The following is a 12,882-nucleotide window of genomic DNA, read 5'->3' as shown; positions in this document are numbered from 1 at the left end:
GGGTGTGTGCAGAGTTAGAAGTGCCAGAGCCAGTTGTGACATTTCGGTGTTGCCATTTTGAAAATGGATTTGAAAGCGTTTCTTCCCAGAAATTGTGGTTGGGTGTTGAGATTTGGAAAAGCAAAGCAAGCTTCGGCGACTTAGCAGAAGGAGGGTCCACTGGCATCTGGCAGATCAGACCTTAGGTCCTGGATCTGCCCTGTGTCCAAGGCCAGGCTCCCCGCTAGCAGAATGGGAATGCTGTTGGCTGAGCTTCCAGAACTTAGGGGCTGCCTCCTCAGTGTACACGTGTGTGTGTGTGTGTGTGCACACGTGTGTGTGTGTGTCATCGGTGTCTGACCACGGCCACCACTCACTGAATGCCTCCACTCTCTGTATCCAGACTGAGAAGAATTTGCTTAGATCCTGCGCCCAGCCAGACTTTTCCAAGCGTTGCTTGCTTTGACGGTTTAGAGCAGAGTAACGGCGTTAACCCAACCCACGCTGTGTCAAATGCTGATGGCATTTGCCAGTTTGGATGGATGAGGTGGGCCTCTCGCTCAGACCTCAGCAAGCACCCTCCTTGTGCTCTCTTGATTTACAGCCTCCGACCCCCTGGACTTGCCAGGTCCCCTTCCAGGTGTGAACCCCTGACCCAGAGTTAATCCTCCCTTGATAAGGGATTTCAGGCAGCAGTTGGGATGGAGGGCAGTGGCTTCATCTTATCTGAAATACAAGAGTCTCACCGTCTGTGCTAAGAACCATAAAGTCCTTCGGGTGTTAGCTTTTTGAAATGGATTGGATCCTGTCAGAAGAGTTAAGTGCGATGTCAGAAGCTGTTAATGAGTCCTGACCGGCCCTGAGCTGCCATCTCAGAATCCATTGCTTTTCTAGCCCAAGTGGTGTCAGAGAAATCGACTCAGAATTCATGTCGTCCTGGACGAGTTTGCATGAATTAGCCCGTGTCAGTCTCCCAGGGATGGCTGGAAGCATTAAGTAGCATTACCCCAGGACAGACAGTGAACAGAGGCACTGAGAGTTGGCTTGATTTCACCGGGGTCCTTGGCCCCCAACTTGCCCCCATCCCTCGGGCTGTGGGACCCACCGCAGGAGTGAGCGTGTCCTGTGCTCTGGGGCAGGGTTCTGAAAGGCAGGTGGCTGTTGACCTGCCCGCAGCTCCAGTATCTCCCTAGACTCCGGCCAAGTGCATGTTTATCCTGCTCTCACTTTCCTCCTGCCTTTTATGACCGGCGTCGGCATCGCCCCTGCCCTTTGATGCTGCACCTGCTTTAGCGGCAGGCACCCAGGGATCTGCGCCCGTGCCCTGCATCCCGTCTCTGGAGCACTCTGTCACTGGCGCCCTGCCTTGGGGACCAGCAGCTGATGAGTTCTGACTGCCGGTGGGTTCTCTGAGAGATGAAACTAGAAGTGGGCCCGACCCCCTGGCTTCCCTAAAACCCCAAGTCACACAACTTCTGCATGAGAGTGAACTCAGAGAGTGTGTACATGTGACGTGGTGAGGGGTTTGTTTCCTGTCCCCTTCTTTAAAAGCTCTTGCAGACCCACTTTTACCAAGTTGCACCTCAGTCGAGCCCCTCCCGGCTTGCCCTTCCACCTCCCTCCCAGCCTGGACAGTGGCACGTTGGCTGCGTGAATTAAGCTCAGATCAAACCTGGTGAATTTCCTTCTGTGTCCTCCGTGGGGAGAACTTCCTCAATAACGGGCAGGATTGCAGTCTTCCCTGCAGAGCCTGCAGGTGCATTTCTGCCAAGGCAGGGCTCAGGCATTTTGGCAATGTCGCCAATACGGGAATGACTCCAGACTTGAAGTTATTTGACAACCAGAACCAAAAGCCTGAGAGAAAGGGGCTGAGATGCAGGTGCTTGTGAGTGTCCCCCTCCCCAACACACGCATGCATCCCCTCCTCCTTCCGTCTCTTGCCTTACGTGGTCACAGTGTCACCCTGCCTCCCGTCTCTTCAGACTTTATACCAAATGTAGGGGGTGGGCTTTCAGATCCCACGTATGTGACTTTATCACACGCTCCCTTTGGAAAGGGCTGCAAATTGGAGCAGACCCAGGGGTCCTCAAGAGGGAAAAGTTCCCCATGAATGAAGAGAAAAGGGAGGTGTTTTGTAAGAAGGGGCAGCTGGGAAAATCCTTTATTTTGTCTCTGTAGAGACAGTTATCATTTGCCTATTCCTTTTAAAAAAAATGGGTCTCTGCCATTTACTGTGATGCTCTCTTGGCGATGGTATTGATGGTGGCAATGAGGGTGTTCCTGGGGTCAGACTCTATGTCCTGTAGCTCTAGGAGTCCAAGCAGGTACTTCAGGAGGGGCTGGAGGGAAAGCATGGGCTTCCAGAGGGAAAAGGAGTTTTGGAAGGAGTGGGGCGGGGGCAGAGGTACCTCTCCCGGCCTCGTGGTGGGCAGCTGTCCCTCTGGGGCCTGGGGCCGGGTCTGGCCAGGCAACTGTCACCACTTTCTAATTGCAGAACATTTCTGTTAGCCCCGAATGAAACCCTGTGCCCACTGGCAGTCACTCCCCAGCCCTCCCCTTCCAGCCCCAGGTGACCTCGTCTTCCTTCTCTATGAATTTCCCTCGTCTGGACATTTCACACAAGTGGAATCATGCAGTGTGTTGCTTTTTGTGACAGGTGTCTTTCACTTTGCCCGATGATTTGAGGGTTCATTCATTTTGTTTCGGTACTTCACTCCTTTTTTATGGCCGAATAATGTTCCAAAGTGTGGCTAGACCACATTGTGTTGATTCATTCATCAGCAGGTGGGCATTAGGGTTATTTCCACCTTTTGGCTATTGTGATTAATGCTGCTATGAACCTTCTTATACATGTTTTGACCTTGGGCTGTTCCTATACTGCCAATCTTTTCTACTACTTTGTGAAATTTCCACTTCTTTTAGTCCCAGTTGGTTGTCCTTTTCTGGATATTCCTTCTCTCTTTATGGGTCTCACACCAGGAATCACACCGAACGTTCTGCAGGTCTCCTGTCCCACTTTGCCAACTACTCCCAGGAACATTCGGGAACCCACCAAGTCTTTTTCTGTATCAGTTATGTAACCCCATGCACAAAATCCCACCTCTGTAGCTTTGAAAGGTTTGAGGGCTTTCAAAACACTGAGCCACAGAGCTCCCTTTTGGCCACACATCAGCAGAGTGTCACAAGACCGTGTTGTTTCAGGAGAGGTTGACACTAACAGCCTGAATGGGCTCTGTGTGATGGAAACCCACAGGTGGGAACCGAGGGCCCATGACAGTGTTTGGGCGCGAGTACTCAGAGGCCGTCAGCGGCACAACTGCCAAGATCTGAAGGTCACGCTGGTGCCGGTTGCCATGCATTCATGGAGGCTGTCGTGGTTCATTTGTGAAGCTGCCGTCAACATGGGGAAAACCCACCCGGCGCCCCACGCGGTGGAAAATGAGCCCCACGAAAGGCCGGGCTTCTTTTGACACACAACTAGTCATGCAGCTTCGTTCTGTTAGAAATGGAGAAAAGAGACCACTGGCCGGGGTACAGCTGTTTCTGTCTCTTCCTCATTGTTGGTACCTTATTCTGTGGGTTTTTTCACACGGTTGTCAGCTTTGGGATGCAGAGGTCTGATTTTAAGACTCTCTCTGCTGTAGAAGGCTAGGACCTCCCCCCACTCTGGACATGACCTTGGCTACAACACGGCCAGGCCCCATTTGTCTCAGTCCTCAAACCAGATCTTTCAGATTTCCGTTTCTAATGTCTTTTCTTTTGATGTGAATTCTTTGACGAAAAGTATTGTGTGATCAGTTAGTCACTTCCTTTATTGCAGTGACAGTATTATTTGCAGAGTGGGCACAATGATGTCAGTTCCCTCGACAGGAACAGGGGTTGGTCAGGACCCTTTGCCGAACACCAAACTGAATAGACCTTCTTGCACAAGCAGTGCATTGTGTTCCGCAATAAAAGAGACGCTTTCTCCTGAGCGCAAACGTAACCTGTGCCTTGATGGCCGTTTGGGGGGGTTTGCTGGAGAAATCTGTGTCTGGGACCTGCTGGCTATGTCCCGTCTCCCCACCTCAGGCTGATTGGGTGGTGACGTTTGTGAAGGTTCCAGTTGTGCTGTGGGATCCTGAAGGCATCAGAACGGCTTTGCTTGTTTGCTCTGGTGTCTTAGGTTCATTTGAGACTCGGAGCGTCTGGCTGTGCTGTGACCAATATGAGATCAAAGCACAGGGGTAAACCGTTCGCTGAAGCCCACCTAAGTTGCACATAAAGAGGCCTGAGGTGCAGAGGCGCTGCTGGGCAGCACGTGGAGGTCTGGGTGTGCAAGGAATCCCTGAAAGATAGGCGGTGTGCAGTTAACACTGACAGTGAACTTGGCCACATCGAGCTTGAAAGAGAGACACAGCCCCAGGAGATGGAGGGTGTAAAGGCAAAGACTTCCTGGCAGGTACGCCGAAGAAAGCAAACGGTGCTGAAACTGGTTTGTAAACCCAAGCAGCTCGGTGCTGGCTCCACAGGTCAGCATGTCAGCTGGGGAGGCTTGGAAGGGAACGCTGGTCCGGCCGAGTGGCTCTTGAATAGAAGCCTTTTCCCCGCCTCCTCAGCCTCCAGGGTTCAAATTTCACTAAACCTGATTGCAGGAAACCCCACCCTCGTGTTTACATTGCACTGGCCTTTTTGGGTGGAACCAAAGTCCTTTTCTTAGCTACCAAGATCTTCTACCTTCTGCAGTACCTGGAGAAGGGAGGCTGGGTCCCTGCGGGGGGACACATGCCCCCATCCCGGAATGCTACGTTCTGGCGTTGGAGGCTTTCTTCAGGGTCCAACAGATGTGGGCTGAACAAGCTGCAGGGCTGTCTGGAAGGAAGGTGAGCAGGGAGCATGTGTGTGTGTGTGTGTGCGTGTGCATGGCTTCTGCTAGGCTGCAAAGACCCTCAGTTGAGACCAGAGAGTTGCCAGCCAGGAAAAGTACCAGAGGGATACGATGACACGCCCGGGAGGGGAGAGGGTGTTTGTTGGTAAGTAACGAGCTGAACAGCAGTTTTAACCTGGCAACAGGGAAAGCCAGGCAGGCCTCTGGGAAGACTGTTTGTTTGCAGTTTAGAGGGGTCTTAGCTGCTTCTGCCCTTGGAGATTCAGTGATGGTGTGAAGTGGGGTTTATGTGCAGAAGCTCGTGGCCGGCTCTGTGGCTGGCTGGCCCAGGTGGCCTCTGAGTGGGCCGCAGGACCTCCTGTTGTCACTGGAGTGCCTGGAAGGGAACCGGCTGCCAAGATAAGTGCCCTCGACAGGATGGCCCGAGCTGGGGTGTTGGTTGGACAGGAGAGGGGCCCCCTTAGGAGTGGCCCTGCCAGCATCGTGTTTGTGTGGCTTATCTGGGGTATGGTCACTGTGGCCGGGACATGCCTGCTGCCTCCCCCCCCCCCGTGAAGCCCAACGCTCCTTTATCGCAGCATTCCGGGCCTCGCCCAGGGGACCGCCAGGAGTGCTTGGAATCGGTGTGGCTCCAGCTTCCCAGGTGCTGGGCCCTGACATTGGCGCGTCCCTTCCTGGAGAGCCATGTGCCTTTCTGGCTGGAACGCCCCCCTCCTGCTCTCACTGTTTTTTTCCAAGAATTTACAGCCTGCCTTGGTTTTAGAAAACATTTACACAGAGCTCGACTTGGCTCCGAAGGGAGCGATTTCCATCTGCCCCCCTGGCAGGCCAGGTGCCACCTCCCCGCCTGGCATTCAGTGGGGTAGTTTTGGGTTCGGGGGGTTCGGGCAGGCGTTTGCTCGCAAGGTATGAGGATGGCACATGCAGAGAAACTCCGTGCTATGTGGAGTTATTTCTGGAACTCGGCCTGGGGAGGGGCTTGGGCCAGGCTCTCACACCCCTGGGGTTCCTAGCAGCTAATCACCATCTTCTGCCTTTTGTTTAGGGGAAAAGGGCACATTTCACCTCACCTGTGACATATCAGTCACCCGTCTGTGCTGTTGTAGACTAAAGGTAATATTCTCAAAGGCCCCAGTGTGGCCATCCTTTCTTAGCTCTCGATATTTTTGGAATAGGAACTAATTCAGTACAAACACGGGGGAGTCTTTAATTAGCACAGAGGCAGAACCCTATTGCAATAAAATAAAAGCAAGGCTTATTTCCTGAGAGGTTATAAATGCTGCAATTGTAAATGTCCAAGTGGAAAAAGAGAGAGAGATCTCGGCGTGAGTGACTTGGTGAGACGACAAGGACTTCGCGGAGAGGGACACCGGCCAAGCCTGGGTGTTTCTCCTGATTGTGAAGGTCCTGCAGCCTCCACAGGCCCCCGAGGGAAGAGGCATGCCTGGGACAGTTCCAGAGCCACCTGCAGCTCTCTACCTGGCCAGAGGATGTAGAGGGTCACTGACCCCGCTCAGCCCAGCCTCCTGCTCTGGGCCCATCCCCCTTCCAGCTGCCTTGCTCTGTGGCGGTGCTCCCCATGCCTCAGAGACTGGAACCCCAGGTGCCCCCTCTGCCTGCACACCACCCAGCGGGCACTGAGATGCTCGCTTGCTTCTCGACCTCTTGCAGTGCTGGGCCGGTGCTCCAGGGCCCATTCTCAAAATTGAAAGCTGGGCAGTTTGTCGCTGGTTCCACAGCTGGTCAGTCAGAGCCGATGCAGCGGGTCTGGGAGAAACTGTCTCTCACCACGAGGGTGAGAGCCCCGAGCTGTGCAGAGGTAAGGAAGGCCCCTGGGTGTGCTTTGGAAGATCCGCCCATGTGGCTGTCGTCCTGCCGCTGAGCCCTGTGGAACGGGGCACAGTTCCCCCGACCGCGCGGGTTCAGCAGAGGCGAGTTTGTGGTGAGCCCACCGAGACGACGCGGGGGCCCTCGGCGTCGCTCAGCTAGCTTACTGCTACCGCTTTTGTCCTCGTGGTGATCGGTCCCAGAGGAAGCTGAGAAGCCGGGCAGATCATGTGGCTCGAACAACGTTACACAGCTGGTGAGAGCTGGAGGTGGGTTGCTAGGCCGGCCGGAGGGCCGCGCTGTGCAGTTTGGGTTATAGAAGCTTCAGGTAGGTTTTGTAAAATTCCATCTTTTACTTGAGATCTCTATTAAAAAGCAATTCTTCAACATAATTCCGAAGTGTAAGGTCAGTCAGGCTGAGTTAAGAATACTCATGAACGGGACAGCACGAGGCATTCTTATCATTCCCCAGGCCCTGGGCTGGAGGGAACACAGACAGGAGCCCTGAATCACCAGGACACGTGTGGGGATGTGCAGACACAGTGTTCACCCAGCGCCCCCCTGTGCTTTTCCCTTTGTGTTTGGTCTCACCGAATCGCCACGGTGATCCTGGGGCAGACCTCATCAAACACCTGTTGCCTGGCAACTTCTCCAATAAGGGAAGTGAAGCACAGAGAGGTTGAGTAACTCGCCCAAGGTCACACAGCCGCGGGGAGGATTTTTAATTAGGATTCACACCCAGGTGGATTATGCCAGAAAGTCCAGAAGGGGACTGAGGATGTGCACATAAATCGCTCCAGTGAAAAAGTTAAAACAAGCTCTATGCCACAAGGGGGGCACGAAGGGACCCTGACAACTATCCCGAAGGGGAGAGAGCTCTCACCATCTCAGGGAGTCTAGGAGGAGGAAGGAAGGTCCTGGAAGAGAGGGGGAAAGTGGAGGAATTCAAGGCAGCGGGGGCGGGAGCAGAGAGAAAAGGAGATGAGGAGAGGAGGGCGGGGGGGTGGGGAGGAGGGGGGAGGCGGACACAGTGCGTGGGGGTGGCCCATTGCATTGTGAGCCTCATTTCGGTCTTGATTTCATGACCTTTTTAAAAATCGAGATGTAATTTATTGGGTTGGCCAGGAAGTTTGTTTGGGTTTTTTGTAGCCTGGAGAAACCCGAACAAAGTTTTTGGCCAACCCAGTACATACACAAAGTTCACTCTGTTTACCGTGCATCTAGGGGTTTGACTTCCTATCCTGCAGCTCCCACCAGAGCTAAGAGGAAGAACACGTCTGTCACCCGAATCATCCCTGGTGGCCCTCTTGTAGCCGCCTCCCCGCCGCGAGCCCAGTGCCCGCCCCCGATCTCTCCCCCAGGATGTCAGCGGAAGCCTTTGGAGTCTGGCTGTTGGCTCAGTGCTTTGGGTGTAGTTGCAGATGGTGGCGTCATTTGTCCTTCTTTCTTCTCAGACACTTTTCCCGGGAAGCCCGCGGCTGCTAGACTCATGGCTTCTGGTAGACTCATGGCGTCTGGTATTGGGACATTTTGATGGGGTGAGTTGGTTTAGCTGAGTGGCCTCGAGTAGTGAGTGAGCCGATTGGAGGGGCGAGCTGGAGATGGTCCACGTGGGGCCGGCCGCAGGAGGCGGGAGTGACCCACTGCCCAGCAGTCTGCGCCCAGAGGCGCAGCCTGTCTCCTGCTGAGTCAGGGTGGGCGGGGAGCCTTCCCTTTATCAGGGCTCCCTAGGGGCTGTGGGTGCGGTAGGCGGGGACCAAGTGGTGTACGCGGGAGCAGCTCATTAACTGTAAGGACCGAACGCGCACCCTGCCACGGCTCCTGCTGCCGTAGCCTAGGAAACAGACATAACACTGCCATCATCAGCCCGGCAGCCTCAAAACACAGGATCCTGTCCCGACAGCGCACCATTTCGGGAGTTAGGGAGGAAAACAGAGTGCTGAAGTAGTTTCTAAGGAGAGAGTGTGTGTGTGTGTGTGTTTCTAAGGAGAGTGTGTGTGTGTGTGTGTGTGTGTGTGTGTGTGTGTGTGTGTGTGTGTGAGAGAGAGAGAGAGAGAGAGAGAGAGGGAGAGGGAGTTAAAAAGAAAACATTTAGGGAAATTCCTTTCCGAAATTAAATTGTTAATTTCACATTAAAGTGGTTGGTCAGGTTTAGAATTCCAGTGTTTTAAAAAAACAGAAAGCATGGATTTGGGAGTAGGGTAGAGGTAGGTTTGAATTCCAGATGATCTATTCAGTAGCCTGTTATTATCTTAAATATTAGCATAACCTCTCTGAGCCTCTGTTTTCTCATCTGTAAGATGGGCTTGTCGATTACTGCCTCACAGGATTGCTTTGGGAATTAAGTGAGGTCCATCCCTGGGGCATGACAGTGTCCCCGCGCATAGGAGGTGCTTAAACAGAGCCTTTGTCTTTAGAGTGTCAGCCCCATTGCAGGAGACGGCTGTTCCCTGCATTCTCTCTTTCTCTGACGATACAAATAACGATTCCTTGCAGCCTCACCTGAGAGCAGCTGTTCCTGGATGCATCCCTTCTTGCAATCCTGCTCTCTCTTTCTGCCTCTGCTAACCCGTCAGATGCTGTGAAATGTGCCTGCCGCCCTCCGTTTCTTGATCCTCTCCCTGTTCCCCAGGCTGGTTCATCCCAGCATGTAGTCGGAACTCTGCTGAGTATTCCATTTCAAGCTCCATAAACAACCAACTAGCAGCCGTGGCAAGTGCTTAGTAAACTCGTGGGACTGTTCCTGGAGAGGAGTTTTCTGTTTTTCTCCGTTGAAGACTTGCAGGGAGGATTCTGTTAGCTCTTTTGAAATAAAAAGTTGCTTTTCAAGCAAACCTTTCACAAAAGTAAAAACATAAGATTCATAGAGTCAGTATATAGAAGAAAGAAAGATTTCAGCGAGCTTAACGAAGCCCTCAGGTTTGCTCTTTTGTTTGAAATGGATTTTTTGTGTTGGCAGCAGGGCCAGGGGACAGCTGAACTTATTACAGATCAGTTCTGCACCTTCTTGGTAGCCGAGTGGTTGGTGTTCAGATGGCGGTGGAGTTGAGATGCTGCCTTCCCTTTGGCTGATTCTTCACACACCTGTGAGCACATACCTGTGAGCACAGGTGGGCATTGGTTAATCTGCGTTCAGCCAGGATGAGAAGGAATGTTTTCATTTTTTTTGTTGTTTAGGTCTGCCTCATTTTCTTTGCTTACTTTTGAAATATTTTGGGGGTGTCTCTTTTCCTTCTTGTGAGATAGCCCCCTTTCAAAAGTCGAGTGGGAGTGGGCAGGGAACTGGCACACGGTAGCAGAGCAGGGGCGGCTAGTCTGTGCTGCAGCTTCGCCCCTTAAATGAGGCAAGAATGTCCACTGGCTCTTTTCTTTCTTCTGGTTCTTTTCCAGATGGGAACCTGCCCGGTGTGTCATTCAGTGGAAGCGATCAGAGCCGTAGTTAACGTTTGTTTGATTTTTAACTAGGCCCCGGATGCAGGGAAATCATTACCAGAAAACTCACAGGCCTCCTTTGGGAAGGGGCCCTGGGTTCTGGTTGGTGGGGCAGGGATGGCGGGAAGGGACAGGACACAGAGCAAGTGGTCGATCCTGCACTGGGACAGGCAAAGGCTCTTGTCCTGCATCTGCAGTGGAAAAGCTGGGGGTCCTGGGCGGGTCACATCTCTATCTGGAGATTGGGGGTCTTCATTTGCAGAATGAGGATTCATTCAATTCCCCCAAACTCCCCTTGAGCTGGAAGCACAAAGTTAAAATGTGTCATTGAAATCTACAAAAGGATGCAAGGGGCGGATGAAGTGAATGCCTTCCAGACGTCTTCTGCTGGCCCCGCACTCACCCCAGCTTTGATAGCACTCTGAGCTCCGAGATGGAGCCGAGCTTCACAACCCCAAGCTTCCTTCACCCCAGGGGACCCACCTCCTTTCCCCTGGGAGCCCTTGGTGGTGGCAGTGGGACCCCAGCCCCAGCCGTGCCCAGGGATCACAGAAGGGAGTTTGGCTATATCGCTTCTCTGAAAATTACTTTCTGCGTCACTTTTCCAAATCTGAATTAAAAGGGGCACTCTACCATCAATTAAGTCAGGGTGTCCTTAAAGACTGACCAGAGTTTTGGGGGGCTTCATACACCAAGGCTGGAGCTTGTGTCTCATTTTCCATGGGGGGTTTGGCAGTCAGTCAGTCGTGCAGTGACCCCCTCCCCCAAGCCCCCCAGATAACTTTTGTCCCTGGTTGTGATTCTGTTTTCAATGCTCTCACCCTGCAGTTTTCACATGGGGTCTCAGAAAACAAAATACCAGCCCCGTAGGCAAGGTCGCCCTTCTCTAGATGTGGTTTAGAGGCGGGCCATGAGTAGGTGGGTGCACCCCGCCCAGCCCTGCAGCTGTGGGGACGAACCTGCTTGGGAAAGTCCATCTTATATGCTTTTTTTTTTTAAAGGAATTCCTTATTTTTATTATTTATTTATTTATCCATTTATTTTTGGCTGTGTTGGGTCTTCGTTTCTGTGCGAGGGCTTTCTCTAGTTGCGGCAAGCGGGGGCCACTCTTCATCGCGGTGCGCGGGCCTATCGCTATCACGGCCTCTCTTGTTGCGGAGCACAGGCTCCAGACGCGCAGGCTCAGTAGTTGTGGCTCACGGGCCTAGTTGCTCCGCGGCATGTGGGATCTTCCCAGACCAGGGCTCAAACCCATGTCCCCTGCATTGGCAGGCAGATTCTCAACCACTGCGCCATCAGGGAAGCCCCAGGAAAGTCCATCTTAATGGCAGGAGGATGGAGGAGACGGGAAATGGTAAAGATGCGGTGCCACTGTTATGCACCTACTGTATGCCAGGGCTCTGTCTTGCCCTCATCACACCCCCAGTCTTGTGGCTGCACAGATAGCGTTCAGACGTCCCTCGGGCCTTCACCCCTCTGTCTGCACATTGGGTCACAATTAGGTTGGCACATTGGGTCACATTTAGGTTTGCATCTTTTGTTTTCTTCGACATTTTGGAACCCGCTCGTTGACTTCGGCACCTTTCCAGTCGGGTTGCATTTGAAGGCCCACTCGGTGGGGCTGTGCGGTCTACCTGGGGGAGAGGTTGTTATGATGTCTGGGGAGCGGAGGCCCTGGGGCTGCAGGTGGCCAAGGGCTGTGGGCACTTCTACCTTCAGAAGGTTGGTTAGTTATTTTTAGTCTTTTTACCAGCTAAGACAGCTGAACATCTTTCCAGAATAGCTCCCCAGGCTTTGTCATGTGAGAACAAGCCAGAGCATTCAGTCTGTCAGTACCCGGTGCCCACTGGGTGCCAGGGGCTGGTCCCTAATGCTGGGGATACCACAGGGAGCAAAAAACAAACCCCTGCCCTCCTGGAGCCCACATTCTCGTGGGGGAGACAGTCTGCAGTAGGTCTGAATGTAGGTGTGTGCCACAGACAAACACCCAGCAGGCAGAGAACGGCACGAGCAAAGGCCCTGGGGCAGGTGAGTGCCTGCTGTGGTCTGGGAGCAGCAAGGTGCACAGGGAAGAAATGAGCACAGTCAGGGAATGCCAGGCCTTGTCCACCTTGGAAGGAGCTTTTAATAATTATGGCTACCCTCGGGACTTCCCTGGTGGTGCAGTGGTTCAGAATCCGCCTGCCAGTGCAGGGGACATGGGTTCGAGCCCTGGTCCGGGAAGATCCCACATGCCGTCAAGCACCTAAGCCCGTGCGCCACAACTACTGAGCCTGTGCTCTAGACCCTGCGAGCCACAACTACTGAGCCCGCGAGCCACAACTACTGAAGCCTGCGCGCTTAGAGCCTGTGCTCCACAACAAGAGAAGCCACTGCAATGAGAAGCCCGCGCACTGCAACGAAGAGTAGCCCCCGCTTGCCGCAGCTAGAGAAAGCCCGCGTGCAGCAACAAAGACCCAATGCAGCCAAAAATAAAATAAATAAATAAATAAAATTTTAAAAAAGGATAATTATGGCTACCCATCTCAGGAGCCTAGGACCTGGGTTCTTTATATATGTTCTCTAATTCTTATAAGTGCATTGAAAGGTAAGACTAATTATTCCCTTTTATAAATGAAGAATCAGGGGATTGAACGGTCTAAATGTCCTGACCAGGAAAGTACAGAGTAAATGCAGAACAGGAATCCACCTCTGGGTGCAGGGAAACTCAGTCCGAGTCCTTTTGCAAAGAGTGCCGGGCAGGGACAGCGGGTACCAGAGGCCCCTTTTCCTCCTCG

General features: G+C 53.0%; 1 protein-coding gene and 1 long non-coding RNA gene across 10 annotated transcripts in view; both read left to right on the top strand.

The window, feature by feature from the left end:
• The window catches only part of TNS3 (tensin 3), a 239,058-nt gene that overhangs the window by 144,964 nt on the left and 81,212 nt on the right, over positions 1-12,882 (top strand). The gene's annotated exons all lie outside the window — the stretch shown is intronic.
• Positions 2,488-11,076, top strand: LOC118900798. The gene is made up of 3 exons (XR_005021228.1): positions 2,488-4,841; positions 8,128-8,211; positions 9,170-11,076. It is a non-coding gene; the product is annotated as an uncharacterized LOC118900798 (long non-coding RNA).

Source organism: Balaenoptera musculus, chromosome 9, assembly GCF_009873245.2.
Source record: "Balaenoptera musculus isolate JJ_BM4_2016_0621 chromosome 9, mBalMus1.pri.v3, whole genome shotgun sequence".
NCBI lineage: Eukaryota > Metazoa > Chordata > Mammalia > Artiodactyla > Balaenopteridae > Balaenoptera > Balaenoptera musculus.
This window is presented reverse-complemented; position numbering and strand designations above follow the sequence as displayed.